The 19,021-nt window shown below is 36.8% G+C and overlaps 1 long non-coding RNA gene across 1 annotated transcript; it reads right to left on the bottom strand.

Moving 5' to 3' along the window:
• Nucleotides 1-6,830: 6,830 nt before the first annotated feature.
• LOC115954632 lies at nucleotides 6,831-11,128 on the bottom strand. Its single transcript, XR_004083934.1, has 3 exons — nucleotides 9,964-11,128; nucleotides 8,671-9,877; nucleotides 6,831-7,366 (listed from the first exon to the last, which is right to left on the bottom strand). It is a non-coding gene; the product is annotated as an uncharacterized LOC115954632 (long non-coding RNA).
• Between the last annotated feature and the right edge of the window lie 7,893 nt (nucleotides 11,129-19,021).

The raw sequence follows: 19,021 nt of genomic DNA, 5'->3' as shown, positions 1-19,021 counted from the left end.
CTAGACCCACTATTTATTATTTTTTAATACCTCATAAAAGTTCTGCCCAAGCATTTTTTTTTTTTTTTTATAAGACTTTCTTCCTTTTGAAGAGTTGAAATGATCCACGTGGACTCAGGACCGCCACATTTGGAGTAGTTGAACAAAAAAATATAAATATAGCTTATGTAAGAGTTATATATAGGGTATGTTTGATAATATTGTTCTAGTAATATTGTTTGTATTTTTTGAAAATATGTGTAGGTGAAAAAATGTGTAGAAATACGTGTAATGTTATTTAAAAACTGAAAATGTGTATTTAAACACATGTACCAAACATGCCCATAAATTCCTGAATGTGAAATCTACTTATACAATAATACAACGATAATAATATGAAAAAAAAAAAAATTAGACTACAAATTGTTTCTCAACTCTATAACTATAATATGGTAGGGGAGTAATGTTATAAGAACAAATTATTTTACAATATTTTTACAAATTATTAATTTGACCAATTCTTTATAGTTGTCATATCGGTCTGCCACTAACATCATTTTTTCATTTATTAATAATCACCCACTGTTGATATCCACTTTCGCGATACATTGTTTTTACTAGCCCGATTCAACCAAGCCCAACTTCCTTGTGGGCTCAATTCATGTATTATGTTTTATTTTATTCTTTTAAGCATGACCCAAGCCCATGCGACTTATTGGTGGAAATTGAGTAAGTGTTGTTTGGAGGGTATGGGTCGGTTCTTTTTGGACCTTTTGCATGAACCCAGTTCATGCGTGCTACCAAGTGGGTAAGGGACACTAGTAGCACCTCAAGCTCATGGAGGAGGTCTTGTATCCAAAATTTCCATCCCAAAACAACTTTTATGCTTTGGGTGACTGTGGCCCAACTTTTCTGTTATACCATTTTTTTGCCTAAAACACAAAGCTAACCCTAAGTGGCTGGCTTGGTTTGCTGCAACAACCAAATGCAATCTCCAAGAACCTGCCATGTCTAGGAAACATCAGCCCATGAATTTAGGCTACTTTATTTCCCAAATTATGCAAAAAGTAAGGCATCCCTCTTACCCAATTAAATCAAATCTGACTATAACTTCTTTGATTCATACCTTAAGGTTCAAAGCCTCTTCTATTGACCAAAAACAATCACTTAGAGCACCCCAAGTTTAGTACAAAAGGCCCCAATCAGATACAAAATGGACTAACCACGTTCTACTCATATACCTAAAACTTTAGAGCAAAAACACATTTAACCAGTCAACAATCTCACAATTTCGAAGTTTGGGGGTGGAAATATGGGTACAGGGGAACCTTCTCTCTCTTCCTCATGACCTCCCTCAATTTCCTCTTTTCGGTGACTGTGGGTCAAAGTTTCAGACCTGTTGAATCATGTTTCCCTCATAGAGCTGAAACTTGAGAGCCAAAACCCATTGAGCCAAGAAACATTCTCACAATTCAGAACCTTAGGGGTGGAAATATGGGTACAGGGGAACCTTCCCTCTTTTCCTCACTACCTCTCTCAATTTCCTCTTCTCGGTGATTATAGGTCGAAGTTTCAAACATGTTATGTCTTTATACGTTTTTTGCACTTTTGTTATTAGCATTTTGATTCTCTCTTGTCAAAGCACCATTAGCCTTTGTTCTGTACATTGTGAATTTTGGGCTTGATTCTCCACAAATAAACACTTCTAAAGAGCCCAAGGGGAGATTTGGGCCGTTTTCGTATTTTCGGCCCTTGTCGCAAAAACATTCCCGACATTTTGGCGACTCCACTGGGGAGGCAAGCAACTGAAACAAGAGAAGTCATGTATTCGAAGATGCAAAACCAGTAAAAAGAGAATGTTTCTCACAGCAACTTGTCATTCCAAGAGAAATCGTATGATGCTTTGCCACGGAAGAAGAGCATGGTGAAGTCAGGCTGAAAAAAGTTCTATCCTTAGCTCTTTGAGCCGCTGGAGGTCTCCAAATCATGTGAGGAAATCGCTACAACCTCCAGAAGCCATTCAAGAAGTGAAGGATGGAGGGAGAACCAACTTTCTTATTCAAGGGAAAAAATTTCTTCCACTCATCTATATTATTTTTTAGCTATCATTCTTATATAGGAATTATCCCACATCTCTTGCTTTATATAAGATTCATGAATATTTTTGTTGTAGCTTGAAAATGCAAAAATGGTGAGCCGCAAGTCTAACCGCAAAGGGAAGGAAGGCTGCAACTAATAATCAACAAATCGAAGTTCTAAACATCAATTCCAACCCAAGAAGCCCCAACGACAACGCTAAAAGCTCATTGTCAACATCTCCTCAGCATATTTTATTGTTGAGTTTGTATTATTGCCGGGGTTAGTGCTAAAGCATATGGAGGCCGTCGCAGATGATTAACTCATTTTGGGACGAGAATAGTGGACATTGTGTGTGACCCTTCGCAGCTGAATATTTTTTTGAGTCACCGCTAAATGAAGTCTTCACCAAATAGCTAAGGGCCATAACTATTTTTTGGCGCTAGACATTCTATACACCAAGCCTTGAGGTAGCGACATACCATACATCAAGTTGTATTGTTGCTGAGTCAGCGCCGAGCATATTGGGGCTACCACAGGTGATTAACTCATTTTGGCACAACAATAATTGTTGTTGTGTGCAACCCTTCATAGCTGTTTTTTTTTTTCTTTTTTGGCATCACCACTAAATTAAGTCTTCACCAAATAGCTAAAGGCTATATCTAAATGGCCCACCATAAGTCGCTAGATATTTTATATACTAAGCCATGAGGTAGCGATGTTCCATACGCCAAGTCTTGAAGTCATACGAGCGATATGCTATCGTCAAAGCACGCTTAAGCTAAGACTGTCAAACTTTCTCTTTACTAATTCATCTTTTATATATATCGCTTGAACCATTTCAATCCTTCAAGTTTTTTTTTTTATCAAAATATTTTCTACAAGTTGTTTGTGCTAATGCTTAGCCATGACTATCGTTTACTAATATAAATCATAACTACACTAGGGGACAAAGCGAAAACCTTCTCGGAACATCCAACAAAGAAGGAAAGCCAAACTCAATTTCCTCTCATCGAAGCCATGACACGTTCATGCACTCTAAGCCATGACAAGCTCACACATCCAAAATCATGGTCGATTCGTGCACGCTAAGCCATAGCATGTTCATATATCTCAAGTCGTGACAAGTGCATGCATTCTAAGCCATGAAAAACCTCACACATCCAAAATCATGGTCGATCTGCGCATGCCTAGCCATAGCATGTTCATATATCCCGAGTCATGACAAGTGCATGCATTCTAAGCAATGAAAAGCTCACACATCCAAAATCATGGTCGATTCGCACATGCCTAGCCATAGCATGTTCATATATCTCGAGTCATGATAAGCACATGCATTCTAAGCCATGACAACGCCTTAATCCTTCTTGAATTTGAGATTATACATCAAGAGGGAAGTTCAAACGGTGCCATCATCAAGAAAATTGTTCTTGTCACTCAATTCTTGCAATTGAAATCCGTGGCCAAGCCAACTAATAAGGAGAGTTCGTGCGCACCTTTAAAAAATGCTTTGCTAGAGCTCGCTCTAAACATTGATGTCAAACAGTTCAAAAATCGCAAGCTAGTTGCTGAAAATCCATTCCAAAGATTTTCGAGTGGAATCTTAGTACAATGTGGAAACTTAGAATAAGCAGCATAAAGGCTAATGATAGAAATTGTTGTGCTAGAGATGCCACAACCCTACACCGACGTCTCTAATGCTTAGCCCATCATTATCTCAAAGTAAGAAGTCAAGCAATCAAAGTATGGAGCCACTATTTGCGATATCATATACATATATCTTCAACAAAGTGGCTAACCAAAGCGCCAAAAAAAAAAAAAAAAATTTGTTGTGCTGGGAATGAAGCAATCCTATATCGATATCTCCGATGCTTAGTCAATCATCCTTTCAAAATTAGAAGCCAAGTTAGAAAAGCATGGAGTCTTTGTCTACGGCACAACATATCTTCAGCAAAGAAAAATCATGTTCTGCCCTTTATATAGCAAATGGAAGGACCCCAATTTTCAGAACTTATCTTCGAGTAGTATTGAGAATACTAAGGGAGGAAGAAATGCCACCAAATAACTCTTTGCGATGGCATACCATTGGTTTGACATTACCAAATTCACTAAAATTCGCCGCACTTCCAAATGCACTCCAAGCTTGTATGCACACACCTTATAAGCATTCAAGACATGAGCGCCTCATAACCTTTTATACTTGGGGGCTTGATCTCATTGGACTTATCCATCCACCCTTGAATTAGTGCATTCAAGTTTTTGCCCCACTAAGTAATTCACTAAGTGGATGGAAGCAATTTCACTCAATAAAAGCAACGGCAATGGTCATAACCAAACTCATCAAGAAGCATCTTATTTGTCGCTTTGACATCTCACTCATAAGCAACAACAATACATCTCCCTTATGCCAATTTTTGGAGGCAAGCCCTATAAAATGTTAGAAAGCCAACGAACTATCGTATTACCCAAGCATGGTATTGTTGGGAAATTTAGACTCCGGTTGATAGAATTAACAAGTTTTAAACTCAAGTTGTTAATTAGATTTATTATGAACAAAACTTGTTAAAACAAACAAACATCAATATCATGTCAATATCATGCAGTGGAAAAATAAATAAGACAAGATATGATGACCCAAGAAAACCAATGAAACCAAATAGTTTCATAGTAAAAAACTTGGGGGGAAACCTTCCCAAAAAGCAATTCACTATAGTAAAGAGAAGTTTCAGATCTAGTACAAAACCTTTGTCCCTAAACTCTACAATCCCCGTAGATGAACTCACAGCAGAAACCTTCTACCGCTTCAGAACCTTTGAACTCTTCAATATATGAACGCCGCCCTTTTGATGCACGAATCCTAGTACGTGACTAACTCCTTTGCACGAATCTCAGTACGTGACTCACTCACCAACTTAAGGAAGAAGAATGTTGGCTGCAAAGTTCTTCACTTCATCAACAATGAAGATCAAGAAGCACTTGGTTACAAAACCCTAAGACGCAAAAGACCCAGTAGCTTCTTTCAGAGAGAATAAGGTTTCGGTCACCTTTTGCATATGTTCTCCTTATTATTCTCTTATGTGACGGCCTCTAAAATAAGCTTTATATAGGTCTAAGGTTGTGAGAAAAGAAACCCTATACAAATACAAAAGCCTAGCTCAAAAATCAGATCTGAAAATTCTAATTTCCGTAACCTCGATAGATAGCAAGTGTCGAGAAGGTGTCGAGCTTTAAACCTCGATAGATACAGCTATCGAGGAGTTGTCGAGGAGACAGAAGCTTTCTTGATCAATCCACCAGCTATCGAGAGGCGTCAAGCTATCTGTTCGCAGCTGTCGAAAGATGTCGAGCAGCTGTCAAGCTATCTGTCCGCAGGTGTCGAGCTATCTGTCCAGCTTTAATGAACAGCTTTTCTTCACTCGTTTCTTGGTCTAATCTTCATGGTTTTAATACTAGACTTGAACAACATGTTTCTTGAAGTATTAAACACATCCTAGATCTACCCAATTACAAGTAAAGTGCGTTTTGTCAAAGGATTAGCCAATTACACACAATATGTCCTTAACACCCCTACATGTGAAGGTGCAATTCCTTCAATAAGGTAGGGAAAGCCAATGCTTTCTCCTAATAAAAAAACCTTACGAAGTGGCAAGAAAGCCAACAAATTACTCTTTTGGCAAAGTCTTTACATGCAAGGGTGAAAATACTCTCAATAAGGTAGGGAAAGCCAATCACATATTTTCTCAATGGTAAGTCCTATCAAATGGTTTGGAAAAGCCAATGGGAAGTTTTACTATGGCAATACCCTTACTTACGAGGGCATAACTAGCCCTCAACAAGGTAGGAAAGTCAAAACATACTCAAAGGTAAGTCCTACCGAATGATTAGGAAGCTAGTGAGATGTCATATTATTTATACATGGAAAGACCCCTACTTGCGATGGTGCAACACTTTCAACAAGGTAGGGAAAGCCAACATTTTCATAAAAGCAGGCCTTATGAAGCGGTGTTGAAGCCAACACAACATCTTATAATTCAAGCATGGTGGACATAATCATCCCTAAAAAATTATGGGAAAATCGACACAACAAATCACTATCTCATTGCCACATGGTAATTTGCTATACATGGGGATACAAGAAATTAGCAAGCTTATGCATTGTATGTGAGAACGCGATTGCCCTATGAAATGGTGACGAACAAATGCATCATAAGCCGCAATGCGCAAAAACGCAGCCCATATGTGGGGGCTTCTTGAAACTAATGAAATAGCAACCTAATACATGTCGAGAATAAGTCGACTACCAAGCAACAAGCCAAGCTTCAATATTTATGAGCTACTGTATGTGAAACCAAATCTGCCCATTAATAGAGCACTGAAAAATGGTGCACAGATAACGAGACGTGTACTTAGTCAAAGCCTGTTCGCAAAGACATGACAACCAAGCAACATGTCTATTGACTTTCCCTTGCAAAGGCAAAGCCATATTCACAAATTATCCAATCAACCACAACTTATTCTCAAGAGACTAAGTGCATATAATCTATCGAAATTATGCTATTTCATCGCAAGGTGCACTTAACCCTTCCAAGCAAGCTTTTCTCAACATATTCAAATGGTCACAACCATACAAGAGTTGTTTTCGCAACAAAAACATGCTCATAGCTTATTGAAGAAAGGTAGAAACTCATTCTCAAGATACAAAATACAAACTATTCACATCCTTGAGGTACAAATCATTATTTTTATTCCAAAATTCAAATTACATGTTGAGACATTGTATATGTGTTTCTTTGTATAAAATACAAATTGTGCCTACTAACCATGATAGTACAAACTCAAAGTGGCACCAATATAACTAGACAAGAGTTGCTCTATACATAAGTGGGCTGTCTACAATGGTGAAATATAAGAGAAAATGTTTCCAAGGAAGCAGCCCATATTACACACTTCAACTAGTTCGAAATTTCAAAGCTTGGGGCTCAATACAAGACAATTGGATTAAAAAAAAAAAAAAAGGAAAGCAAGAGAGGAGGTGAAGGAAAAAGTTGAAGCAATGTTGTAGTCCCCATCCAACGTCACCATCTTTAGGACTTTGGCTTGCAATCACTCTCTTCTTTACTTCAAAGCCGCAAGTGAGAGATGAACCAAAATGGTTCAAAGTTACTAATGGCAGCCATGGTTCCATCTATTGTAGTTCTATGTTGCTATCCGCAACAGCTTCAACCTCAAAAAATAATGTATTGGTAATGAGATCAGCCTCGTGGATGAAAGTCCTAACGATGGCATCACAATTGCCTAAGCCAAAGTCATCCTACAAGAAACCATATTATGATGAACTCTATTGAGGTCTAAAAGGGGTCATAATAAAAATAAGCCCAAGAAAAAATGGAAGAGCAAGTCAAGCCCAAAAGGAAGAATCTCAGGCTAAGCCCAAAATAATAGGCACGGATGATCCATGGGGATAAAAGGAAGGCCCAGAGGATCCTGCAGCCCAGAAAAAGAAGAAACATCCCAAAAAAGACCACGGCAAAAAATATATATAAAGAAACAAGGATCCTCAAATCCCTTCAAGCACAAATAAAAAAGGAAGACTGGGACAGATCGGTAGAAAGAAGACAGGAAAAGAAAAAAACAAGAAACGCGAGCGACCTTTCATGGCACAGACAGCAAAAGGGCCTCGGGAAACCAGGACAGGGAAGAAAGAATGGCAACGAATGACTTTCAAAAATGGCAGAACAGGATTCTGCCCAAATAGGAAAGAAAGGAATACGCCAGAAATGTGGATACCGAGAAGGGCATACCTCAGTACGTCCCAAAGAGGATGGCCAACCAGAAGCTTTCGAAGGAATCAGAACCAAGAGAAGGAAAGAGTGAGAGAAAAAGGCAAAGGGACTTACCGAGGCGACAGAGACAGAACATGCTCTGTTTGCAAAAGAACAAAACAGTGGAACCCGGGACACCCAGAAAAACTCCATTATAAAAGGAGGGGACGGGTTGTGAAGAAGGCAGCGAGAAAAAAAGGAAAGAAGCACAAAAAAGAAGAAACTCTCTAGAAAGAACCATCAGAAAAATCCACCCAGAAAGAAAATACTAAGGAAAGAACGAAATACTTTTTTCCCGATATCCTGTAAAGGCCACTATTGCACATACTCGGATCCAACGGGAATCAAACTTTGTAAGTTTTGAAGGCTGAAATAGCCATTCAAGACTGCAATTTTTGAGCTTGATTGGACCTTGTATCACGTCCTAGTGAGCTTTCTGTAATCAAACAGATAATTTGTTAATGAAATACTGCTTCATAACTCCCAGGATCCCACAGCACCTTTTCTTTATCGTTTTGCTAATCCTGTCTTTCTTTTGAATTTAAGTTGTTAACATTTTTGGCATTCTACGATATCCTTGTTTGTCATTTTTGTCAGGAGTACTCTCTGCACCTACTTGATTCTTAAACAGCTCGTTAGCTGCGGTGAGTCAAGGCCCGGTCCACCAAATCCCTCTCTTTTATTTAGGCCCGAGATCCTTGGGCCTGAGTATCCTAAAAAAGGGCACTCTCACAAACTCAATATACTATTATATGAAACCAAGAAAAGGAAATGAAGAAGATATGTGACTTACCAAATAAATTGCAAGTTCCCGTTCAACGATGACATAGTCTGCCAGAGTACATTTATTCTATGTAGAATGGAGAAGCATTACACTCAACAACTCCTATTGGCATGACAAGAAAGAGTGGTAACGAGCTTTGGCTTGCCACAACAAATTTGATTTTCCCAAAAAAAAAAAATTACGACTTCATTCTCAAACAAATGGAGCTGCAACATCACCACAAGCGAAAGCATCTCAATACAATGATGTTTTATTGAACATCTTTTATAGCCACCCAGCAAAGAGGAATCTCCTACTCGCATACAAGTTGGGTCATTCATCATTTTAACATACACAACGGCTATTTTACAAGACATCATCTCATGCCATCATGGTCTAATTTGCCCTATCAAGGCCCAAGATGCAAGGGTTATCATGGATGGATAGCACTGTAATTAAAACACTCTATGGAATCATCAATCTCAACTTCGCCAACAATTTCTAGTCACAAAGCCCTGGAACACATGGCTTACTCTCAATGATACTAACACCTAGTATTTCACAATGATTAAGTGGTTATGCAAACAACCTGATAACTCATTCATCGGCATTACCGGGGGCTAAAGGCTTACTCAACCACCATGCACCTCTACACTAGACATCCAAGTTTTATTCCTACACTTTCATTTCAAGCTTGTTGAATCAAGAAGCGACTACCACTCAGTAACTCTCATTCTCACTTGCGTTCATTGTAAGAATGCAATACAGGGTGCTGCCAACCAATGTAGCAGCTGCATCACACCCTTATACTACATCGCCCAGTGATATCTTAACTCCATCCTATCTCAAATAAGCTATCCCAAGACAACTAATAATATTGCTCATGGCTACGACTTCATCGAAATTAATCTTGGCAAACATGATCTCACCAAATTGGCCAACAATAAAGCTACTAAAATATTGAATCATCCCCAATTTGTCCTTTCATCATCATCTCCTCATATGGACCCAATTCGCTCATTCGAGTTTACAATAAACAATGGGAACAATTTACTTCCAACTAGATGGCCAACTCAAGATCAAGCACAACCGCACTACAAATTGACCTTCATGTTTTGCAACTATAAGAATCAATGGAGAGTCAATTTCAATATGAAATTCAGCCTCAATTACAATGACTCAACCTTATGGGTTAGAACCTCGCAGAAATTTTGTGATCTCCTAAGGAAGAGCCAACCTACACAATCAACGACACTATTCATTCATCATGTCGCCAAGTACATCCGAGAGATCAACCAAAAAAAAAAAAAAAAATTAACTCACCGAGGTGAGCGTCGCATCCAACTTTATCGAGCTTGCACAAAGAACAGATTCAACATCTTGTCACCACATTTGGGAACAATCTCTTACAACAAAATCCTCACTCCTTAGTGAAGAAGGTTCCTGCCTCTTCGTCAACAACATTGTTTAGCCAAAATTGGTATAGATGGTCCAACGGCCATGGGCGGCAATCTATCGCAAACCTCCACTAACATCATCGATGGAACAACTCTACTCTTTGTCGACGGGTTTCCTCTTCCTTTAGCGATGGCACTTCGTCCCACCTAAATCCACATTTTGAACAGTGGACGGTGCTGAGCTCTGCAAATTTATGCTTTCCACCAACAAAGATCTCCTCCAGCCCTCCATTTCACCACCATCATCTCACCGCCCTTGGGTTTCAACAAATGTGGATCAAAGCAAATATTCATAGCTCTTGAAGCGAATAACAAAAAATAGAAGAAAATATGAAAGATGTATCGCTAAGAAGACAAAGTGGTTGAATGCCATTGAAGGAGAATAGGGTCCCACACCTAAAGCAAATAGCCATCACAAGTATTGTGGGAAAAAAAAAAAGTTCCTGAAAGTTTACCATGGGAAGAAGTGAAATTCTTAAAGCAAGTGAAGTAATATTGCATGCTGTTACAAAACAAAGTGGCGTGTTAGCACTTATCTTAAGTAAAGAGTGAAGCTCTTGGCCTAGAAGCTCAGCAAGTGGGGATAGAGGAAATCTACAACTACCTGTAGGTGAATAAAGGGAGTAAGTTTGAAAAGTCAAAGACTTACCTTACAAGAAGTGGCGCAGGACACAAACAAAGAAGAAAACAAGGCACCTGAAGAAAACATTATTAACCACAACGAGAAGAAACAACATTGCATCTACCTGTGAAAAACATACCACCTCACACCCATTGATGGACACAGTCACAGAACCACTCATCACTCATGACACACTCACATGACCACACTAACTCAATTGAAATTACTATCTTTACCACCATCCCATAAAACAAAGTAAGATACAGTAAAAAATGCAGATATTAAGAGTTGAGAGAGAGCAAAATCAAGTACCCGTTTAGATTCAACTGAATGTGGCGTTTACGTTTTGCGTTTTCAAACTTTTTTTTTTCCTTGCGCGTGAACAGTAATATCACATGATTTTACTGTGCAGGGGACAAAAAACACTGTTCACGCATTGTTCATGTACTGTTCACACACTGTTCATGAGTCCCACGACACTATTCACACATTTAAAAATTATTTTGCTACAGTGTTTTCAGTTTTCAGTTTTCAGTTTTTAGTTTCAGAAAAAATAAGCTTAATCCAAACAGATCCCAAATATGCGAGAAAAGAGATGATACCAAGTAGATCTGGCGTCTTAGCAATTAGCACCATAGATCGAGCTCACATGGAACCAAAATCAAAAGCTCCACATGTTCTCATCTTTCCACTTCCAGCACAAGGACATGCAAACTCCATGCTCAATCTAGCTCAGCTTCTTTCACTTGCTGGCCTCAACATCACCTTTCTCAACACCGATCACAACCACAATCGCCTTGTCCTTCACACCAATATTCTACATTGTTTTGCATGCTTTCCTGGATTCCAATTCAAGACCATCCCAGATGGCCTTCTAGTTGATCACCCACGAGCTGGTGACCATTTCATGGAATTGTTTGATTCCTTAGAATTGGTAACTAAGCCAATATTTAGAGAAATGCTGTGTTCTAGTCAATTAAATTCAGCTACTGGACAGTCGGTGACTTGCATCATAGCAGATGGAATCTTGAGCTTTCCTATTGATGTTGGCAATGAGATTGGCATTCCAGTCATTCTTTTCCGTACAATCAGTGCTGGCTCCCATTAGAGGTAATCTTTCTCATTTCTCACTCTAGCCAAATTCGTATTTGCATTCTTGTTCACATAAATTTTTTTAAAATCTTTTTCATAATTATTGAAATGAATATTAGTGTTGTAGGGACTAAAATTGGATTGGTCCCAAAACAGGATTGGGCTCAAACCCAAGAGACCCAACAATAAATTTGTAGAGAGTGGATGGAAGAACTAGATCTATCCCAGAAGAAAAACGATTAGATTTAGTGGTTTCGGACTGTAAGACGTAATTCAGATTAGAAAATCTATCCTCGGAATAGTCCCAATAGTACGTATCATATGGTTTTGTTGAATAATCCAATTGTACAAGAGTTCCAGTCTTTTACTTGTTTTTTTTTATGCTCCCCTTTCTTTGGGACATCTTTTCATGTTATATATTCCAGCCTTGGTGCTGTCCCTACCACACACATATAGGTTAGATTCGAAGAACACGTTCTTGTCCCATCTAGCACTTCCTAAAACCATCAACTAGTAGCTGTAAGGCTGCTTAGTCACTGTTCAGGCGTCACTTCCACATTAATGTGGCCAGAGAGTTGGTTGGGAGTCATTTAATGCAGAGGTAGCATCTTTTTGAAGATATTTGTTGCCCTTCTCCTTTCTTATCCTTTGTTTGACGTCTAACCCTTAGTGATGATGTAACTCCGAAGTAAGTCTGTGATGATGTGGCACTCAGATCGACCTCGGACATATGTTGCCGAAAGGGCTTTTGTCCTCGGACACTTGTTTGACCTATCTCATATCATCTCTACTTCGCTCTTCATTCTGTTCTCCTTATGATCTTATCTAGACTACCTCGGATGGTCTAACGTCCTCGGATCGGGCCATAGGCCCAGTTAACAATGTCTTAACAGTAATTCCTAATTAATTGGCCCCCACAAGTGTTATTGGTGTATAAAAAATATTATGTTATTAATAATTTCATAAAAAATATAATATTATAGGACTACAACGGACCACCACAATTTTATTATTCTAAGTAGGGTTGGCATACATTAATCATCTATTTTAAGGAAATTTTTATGAAAAATTAAAAGAAATTGTCAAAGCAGTTGATTATTTTTTTGTTTTTTTTTTTATAAAATATTTTATAAAATAATTTATTAATAAATACCCACACAATAATAAATCCCTTCTAAGAATTAGGTAGGTTGTCATGGTTCAAGACAGCGACCTCTTTTATTTGTCTCGAGCTACCCTTTTACAGTCTTGCTGTTAATTAAGAAGATGGTCATTGTCCAACCCAAAAAAATAAAATTGATGAGCTACGTCACTGCGTACATCAGCAGTGAAAAAGAAAGCTCATGGATATAATTTTTTTAGAAACACTCATGGAAATATTTGATCCTATCGAGAAATCAATTCATGATAGTTTCTTTTGTTAAAGACAAGCAGTGAAAGTATATAATACAACTGGAACTACTAATCGTTTTATGATTGTATATGTAAAACTATTTGTCGTATAAGCTGTATTTTATAGTTGCTTAGTTACAGTTTTAGGTGACAGATGTCAATCTTTTATTGATCCTTATAGTTTGGCAGTTTATTAGTTGGTTAGTTAGACTTTCCCGCCTCTCTGCTATAGTATTAATATGCAGAGTTGATGTCCAATTTTGTAATGAAAATTGTAGTGTAGTTAAGGTTGTCGTTTCACCAAGAAAAGGAAAATAAGAACTTGTCAAAAGCACCAATAATATATAGAAAAATATGATTGAAACTTAGGAAAAATAGAGTTTAGCAAAATTCAATAAATTAATATCACTAGGGCGTTAGGGTTTGTCCACCAATATTGTTAAGCATTTACTACTAATCCAATTTAGTACACAATCGGGTAAGTAAACACAAACTATTCGATTGGAAGATTTAGAAATAAGCTTTATTAATAAAACTCTCTTTGATTGATTATATTCATCAATTGTTCCAAAATTTTAGTCTAGAAAATAATAACTTTGCTAGAAAAACTTAAGAACATCACATACCCTAAAGGCAATACTATGGCAAAAGTAATATCTAACAAAATTATCACGTTTTACTAAAGAGATTATAAGACCCTATTCTAACAATAAGAAAATTCAAGAATAGACTTATAAAAGAAATAGAAATCAAATATCAATCTAATAAAACAATTCTAAACGAGAACAATCGGTTTCAATAATCAAAACGTGAAAAACATGCTTGGATTGAATAGTGGACAACTTACAACATTGGGGACTCACCCCTAACCCTAGCTTAGGTTCTTAAGTTTCCATAGAAAACAAACTCTTAAAAATTGATGAAAAATAAGGTTTCTCAGTAGCCAAAAACATGGCTGCTCTTGAATCCCTATAATATTTATAACATTCAAAACCCTAAAACACATGCTTCCCAAAAAAAAAAAACATAAAAATGTCATTCCCATTTTTCAATAGTGGGTCAACTTCCAGGTTGGTTTTGGCCTTTAATGCGGCAGATTCTAAAATTTTGGTAAACTACAAAGTTTTAGATCTTTAAGTCCTCTTTTTGTGGCCACAAGAATCAAGTTAATTTGATATTGGAGTAAAAAGATATTAGAGTAAAAATTCAGTCCTCTTTGGCTCAAACGAATTTCTCTCTTTACTTTTATGTTTCCACTTTGACTCACTAAATTTTTCAAAAGCCACTTCTCAATTGATCATTACCCTTGGATTCTCTTGACTTCATGTCTGCATGTTTAGCTCATTAGTTTAAATCTCTTACAAGAGAAAAATACACATAATAAGTATATTTTAAAGAAAAATTACAAACTCTCATATTTACATGTGAGTGTGGGAATAAATACAAAATAGTTGTGATAATACCTACCAAAACTAAGATAATATTGTACTTTCAAGCTATTATCAAGAGCCTTATAATCTTATCAATCTAATCAAAAAGTATCTTTCTTCACAAACTCTCTATAAACTCCATTGTTGACCTTTGATTTTCATAGTATATTCAATATCTTTCTTTTAATTTTCCATTCCTTCATTTCTTGGTATTGTCGCTATTGCAGATGATCACTTGTTTGCACAAAACAATTATATATATATATATATATATATATATCTGTTTATTTATTTATTTTAACATAGCTATAATTTCCTCAATTTGAAAGTGTAGGGTTAAGGGCCCAAATTATATATTGGGCCTTGGGTCTTACCCGAGAGCATGAGTAGATCGAGGAGGAACAAATGGTAATGAATGATTCAGGTTCAGGATTTAATGAGCAAGACACAAATGGGAAGTCGGTCCAAGGAGGAGTAACTCCTCGGATACAATAAATACAACTCAAATATGTATTCCAATAATCGGGGTGACCTTTCAAGAAACATTAATAGGGACGTGCATCATGAACATACGAAAAGGAGGGGAACCCAAAAATATCTAAGGAAAAGCTACTACTACCACATTAAATGCACTGCATCTACTTTTCTGGCCGCATTTATGTGAAGAAGACCCTTGAACAGTGCTGTCTCGGCCACCACAACTCACAGAAAGCCAAAAAAGGTGTCGATGGGACAGGTACTCAAGTAAGGGCTCAGATGACCAACAAGTAGAGGGTTAAGATGATCCAAAGGGAACTATATAATGTAAGGAACCTTCCATGAGGGAATGATCGGAAAAAAGAAAGAAAGAATACTGTAGCAATCAAAATTATATTTTTTATCGCAATGTTATTGATTTGTATGACAAAATACCTCCTCGGACAGTAAATTCATTCACTTTTATTCTCTTTGTTCTTGCTTGATCATCTTTTAAATCCATACTAGCCATTGTGTAATTCATTAGGGCCTAGTTCTTCGACCCACTCTCTACAAATTTATTGTACTGGGCTCATTGGGCCTGGATCTCATACATCTTGGACTTGGGCTACAAATTGTGTCCCGATAAAAATTATAAATAATTCTATGATTTTTTTTTTTACACAAATTATAAATATTAGTGAAATTTGTTACTAACATTTGTTTTGTTTCTCAACAAAGAAATGTTTATGTCAAATTTCTTACTAATGAGAAGTATCGTAATTACTCTAGAAAATGAAGATATGGATTGCTTAATAAAAAGTGTGCCAGGCATGGGAAATTTTCTCCAAATCCAAGACTTACCTAGTTTTTGCCAAGCAAGCAACCTAGTAGACCCAAATCTCCAATACGTTAAAAATATGACTAGGCAATCCCCTCAAGCCCATGCGCTTATACTCAACACGTTTGAAGATTTAGAAGGACCTGTACTCTCTTACATACGCACAAAATGTCCCAAAACTTATACTATTGGACCCCTCCATGCAATTCTCAAATCTAAACTTGAATCCAAAATGACATTGTTGCTATTTCGGTCTCCAAATAGCCTCTTCAAAGTGAACAAAAGTTGCATGGTATGGCTTGATGCTCAACCTTTGAAATTTGTAATCTATGTAAGCTTTGGAAGCATTACAATCATGACAAAGGAAGAGCTCATGGAGTTTTGGTATGGTTTGGTTAATAGCAAGAAACGCTTTTTATGGGCTATAAGGCTAACTTGGTGAACCAAAAAGATGGCAAATGTCAAATTCCACATGAACTTGTTGAAGGGACAAAGGATTGAGGGTATATGGTGGGTTGGGTTCCACAAGAGGAGGTTTTGGCCCACCAAGCTATAGGTGGGTTTTTGACTCATAGTGAATGGAACTCTACCTTAGAGAGCATAGTGGTTGGGGTGCCCATGATTTGTTGGCCTTACTTTGCTGATCAACAAGTAAATAGTAGGTTTGTGAGTGAGGTCTGGAAGTGATAGAGTTATAGTAGAAAAAATGGTGAATCATCTAATGGAGGAGCGGGCAGAGATTTTCATGAAATCAACTGTTGAGAAGGCTAGGTTGGCCAAAGAAAGTGTGACTAAAGGTGGGCTTTCTTACTGTAATTTGGACCATTTGATTAAGGATATATGGTTAGTGAGCATGACTACAACCAAATAATATGTTATATCATTTCTTGAGTTGTTATTGTTTAGAATTCTAGTACCAGGTGGTTTTCCCTTGTAATTGCAAATTAAGAAAGATGATACTATTCAAATTTTTATGGTAATAAATGTGGTGACAATTTTTTTTTCTTTTTTCATAATTAATGACCTAGTTTATTGTATTTAACGTATCATAAAAATGATGTCACTAATGAATCCATGTAAAGGGTAAGTTAGTCTTTTAAAAAAAATTATTTTTATCTTTTTATGGATACGATAGAATTTCAATCTATGACGTATGTTCACTTCGTATGATTTCAAAAAAAATAAAAAATCAACTTATGGCATCCACTCCATAATGATTTTTCTTTATCATCAAACTTTGATACCAATTTGGTTATTAATGTAGGCAGTGCTAGAACCTCAAATCTCATATTCAATAATAAAAAGACTTTACTAATTAAATTAACTAGAATCGACCAATAAGTTCATCCAATTATTGCCACAACTTAGCGTGCGTTTGGATATAACGTTTATTGCATGTTTTGCGTTTGGAGTTTGAACAGTGGGACCCACGGCACTACGCACGTTTCAGTCATTCACGCAATTTGTCCATCCTTGCTGGGACCCACGTGTACTTTTTGTGGTATTAATACCAAATTTCAGCCATTGTGCATTGTGCACATCTCAACATTTATTTGCGTAACAACTTGTCCATCCTTGCTGGGACCCACGTGTGCACTGTTTAGTCTAGTTTTAAAATTATTTGCTACAGTATTTTTAGTTCTCAGTTTTTAGCAAAATAAGCGGTATCCAAACAAAGGCCTCCATCCGGTGTGTTATTTAAATAGAAGTAGCACACTGTAGTAACTAGAAAGTACTTCATATTTTTTTAATAAGTTCTCTCTCTTCTCATTCCTTTCAACAATTTCTCTCATATTTTTCAATCATTTCTCTTTCCTCTCTCTTGGTTGATTTATATAATTATTTTAATGGGTTGAATAAAAATATAAAAGATGATATATTGGGTGAATTATGAAATGGTGTGTTAAAGTAGAAAAAGAGTATTTTGACTCTTTTTGAGTAAGTAATCGAAAAATTGTATTAATTATTTAAAGTGTATTTTGGGTTCTTGTAGGCTTGCACCTCGATTTAGGACATGAATAAGAATAGATCTAATCTTTTGTTAATTTCACGATAATCTGTTTCAAAAGAAATAGAAATGGTTCTAAAAAAATGAAGATTGAAAGTCAGGGAATCATCTACAGTATTTTATTTGTGGCTGAAATTTTGTTTTGTTTTGCAGTTCATCTGATGTTTCATTCTAAATAAATAAATAAATAAAAACTGGTATCTACCCCTAACTTCGATACTTCTACTTTGAACGGACCATTTTTGTCAAGGACTATAAACTGTTCCATTAAGCACAACGACCTCCAAAATGTTTACTTAATGGAAGCTCAATCAATAGACCAATTAATAATTTATTCAAGAAACACAAGACTTTATTATTGATTATTTATTTCTTCAAGACAAGAATAGAACGAAGATACGAAATTAATTAACCACTATAGGGCTTAATACGAGGATCCCCCCAGTTAAATTTAGAGAAAGATGCACATTTTCCTTCAAGTGCATAATTTCAGAGAAAGCTGATGTTGTCGCTTATGCCCTCATCAAACTCTTCAAAAATGCTCCTCCACTCATTTGGTAGCTTGGATACTTTTCCTCCCCTGAATATTTGGTAGTTTGCGCTTGTATCAACATGCCATCAACAAAGTAGCTATTTCATAAATTCTTATTCCAACTTAGTTGATTTTTTATTTTACAACTTCACCATGACAATTATGAAAATATACTTTAGGTTAGTCACATATTTTCGACCTGAGTTTTTTTTAGATGCTTGTCTTCTTAATAATTGAAAATTTTGGCTACATCTCTTTGGCTGGGAATCGTCAGGTGAGTTAGGTCCTATCCTACCCCATCACTTGCCTGGGCTTTAGTGCGATGTTTCGTCTCATAGCCACACGTTGTGCAACTTGTGATACCAAATAAGTCATAACAGACTGAGAATGAGTAATCATTCATCAAGGAAGCCATGCAAACCTGACAAATAAAACGAAGATCAGATTACGATAAAAAATAAAAATTATGTTAGAATTATAGACATTGGCATTTTATGCCGACAAAATTTATCCACAAGTACGTACGAGTATACAATGGCCACAGGAGCAGA

This window comes from Quercus lobata, chromosome 8 (genome assembly GCF_001633185.2).
Source record: "Quercus lobata isolate SW786 chromosome 8, ValleyOak3.0 Primary Assembly, whole genome shotgun sequence".
Taxonomy (NCBI): Eukaryota; Viridiplantae; Streptophyta; class Magnoliopsida; order Fagales; family Fagaceae; genus Quercus; species Quercus lobata.
This window is presented reverse-complemented; position numbering and strand designations above follow the sequence as displayed.